Raw genomic sequence first — 3,138 nt, 5'->3', positions numbered from 1 at the left:
AAATAATATACACATTTGTTATGGTAATATTGACATAACTAAGTACCTACTGAATTAGTTTAACTTTTTGTTTTTAGTGATTTCAATATGCATTTTAAATATTAATAAGTTAGTTTGGGTAATTTTAGTGCTTTCGATATCGTACCTATCATATTTTATCTGACATTGTAGAGAAAATTTTGATTATATTGCAATAAATTAACTTTATTCACCACAACGATAGCTAATTTTACATATTGTACAGTTATGTAATATTGTACTTCGTTTAAAATATTATGATTCACCATTTTCAAGGAACTAGAAGGGGTTGCAAAAACTAATTTTATGGGTAGTAATTTAAAAACAATTATATATATATATATATATTTTTTTTTTTAAATTCTTTAATAATCCTAACACAAATGCATATTTTTTAAATTAACAATCTTAAAAATGACGATACAATTTATAATCAATCAAAGCGTTGATCTCTAGAATCAATTATTGTTTGAATTAGAACACAAATCGTGTCGTCCAAATAATTTGGTCTGAATGAAATTCTGTTTCATAGTCATTCGAAGTTTCTCAGATTTCTTTGGATTGCAAAGTTAATATAGCGAAAATTATACTTTATAATTATTATACAAATTGAAGCAATTTTAAAAGCACGCACAAGAGGATACAATGTAATGGTTTTATTTCACAATCTTCACCAGAAAAAGTATTTATGACTAAATGAAACGAAAAACATACTAGGTATGAATTAGCTACTGTGATCGGAATATAAAATATAAGAGCATAATAATTTTTTTTAATATGATTCTAATTATATATTATTAATTATAATCGAATAAATGCTAAGTGTAATTAAAGTTTTTAGGGCCGTGTATACATTTGGTACTGTTATGTCGTACCCTTCCATAAGACAATCGCGGCTACTAGTCGGTAAAGCCATTGCAATACCTATGATAATAATATTGTTACGGACGCAAAAACATACCAAGCACAAAAAGGCCTTCTTCAAGGTTAGCAAGTTTACACTATTCGACGAATCAAAACACAGTGTGCTGCGCCGTATACCAACAAACAAGGATACATGGGACACAAAAAGGCAACTTACCAGCCACTCTTTTTGTAACCAGACTCCAAAGAGGATACCGAGAAAAAGTTAAATCCAAGATTTTTCTATCAAGACCAACCTCAATTTCACACAAAAAATAACGACGGAGTTACATATAGATACGTCAAAATATCACTAAGCACACGGGAAACCGCCGTCCACAATAGTTATCATTAGTCGGTACAGAAACTCAAACAAGACAACATGCATCTCGACAAAATGTTATCTCATTCCCTTCAATCAAACTCTTACGATCGATATCACGTTGGAAGAATCGAAGAGAACGAGGACGACGATGACCGGCGAATAATAGTGACGACAACAGTGGACGAAAATTAACGGCGATGGACAAGGATTAACGGTGATCTACGTGGATTGGGAACGACGATGGTGGACGGGAGAACGGTAACCGGTGAATATCGGTTGACGAGCGCCCCCCTGTTTGCTAAACAATGATTTACCGTTTCCGACCGAATCCATCACGCAGTCCGCAACACGACCCAGGTGATCGCCGTCGACATGATTACCAGCGGCTTTGTACGCGGTTTTCGGTATTGTAGCTACATCCGTGGCTTGACTGTAAAACAGCTATTTTCACGGCTATCGCCTTGAGACCCCTCAACTCCGATTATTTAATCGTTGAGGCCCCGAGTCAGTCGGTACGTGGTTGACACTTATTCGAGTATGTCAACCACTGCTCACGACTCGAAGCACATCAATGTTTATATGTTATAAAAGCATAAGACCTACCTTTTGTAAACAAATAGTTTCGGATATTGCAATACCGTCTTATTATTATTTAAATGCTCGCGTGTACGTTATTTAACTGGTGCAATATTATTTTGTATACTGTTATTTTTTCTCACAAATTCATGCCAACTTCACCCACCTTCATCGTTTCTAGCCATTCACTCACCCAGTGCATGATTGTAAATTTATTATTATTAATATGCAATTATTATTTCACTAATGTAACATTTGTTCATTCTTCTCTTTATTTATATATCGAATGTTAATCTTAAGTGAAAAATATTATCTTAATTATTAATAATATTCAACAAGTTGTTTTTTTTTTTTTTTTTTATTTGACTTTTTTTATATATTATTAAATATTAAGGTCGTCTCATCCAAATATTCGTGATCGTAGTTCTTGTTACTGTACAGAATAGGTCATAAAATACCTGTAAAATCTACATAATTAATTATTAAAGTTTATTAGATATACTTAATTACTTACCTCAAACGGCCGTTCAATATATATAGGTATTATTAAATTATATCTACATACAATAAATATGATTTACTGTCTTATGAACTCATGACGTATTTAAATATGAGCTTATGTCATATCGATAAATAATACTTAGCTCGTACTATGAGTGAGTACATTTCGTTATAAGTCAAAATGTTTATAAACGTCAAGAAATCTAAAACGAAATTGTTTTTATGATGGTGCAGTTACTTTTTACTCATACTTCTACTAGCATACTAAAAAAAAAAAAAAAAAAAAAATAACAAATTATTTGTGCATATAAAAACAAAGAAGATAAGTATATTGGGACTTGTTAACTTCCTGAGTGCTTCAATATTTTGAAATAGTCAGAATGCATCCGTACAAACACAAAAATTACTTTGGCTTAACGTGAAATTAAAAATTAAATTTCTATTGAAATTTCTAGTTTATCGTTTACAAGTATAAAATAAATTTACGTAAGAATAACGTTTGGTTGGTGTTTCGAAAATTGCATTGCGCCCCAATTTTTATGCCGAAGCTTATTAGAATTAGGTTTTCTACGGAATAAGAAGATAAAAAAAATTAGCAGAAATGTTAAAAAAAAGTTTTTAATGGTTTTTATTTTCGAAAATGTGGCGTGATGATGATATAACAGTTGTTGATGGCTCTCGCCTATACAGTGTGTTTGCTTTTAAAGGTAACACTAAATAATTCTGTCCAGTGATATCGGATTAATATGCGGTTTTCAGGAGGGGATAGGGAATACATAAATACACATTTTTTAATGATTTTTACATTTTTAGAT

The sequence above is a fragment of the Sipha flava genome, unplaced genomic scaffold, assembly GCF_003268045.1.
Source record: "Sipha flava isolate LNK unplaced genomic scaffold, YSA_version1 378_pilon_pilon, whole genome shotgun sequence".
Taxonomy (NCBI): Eukaryota; Metazoa; Arthropoda; class Insecta; order Hemiptera; family Aphididae; genus Sipha; species Sipha flava.
This window is presented reverse-complemented; position numbering follows the sequence as displayed.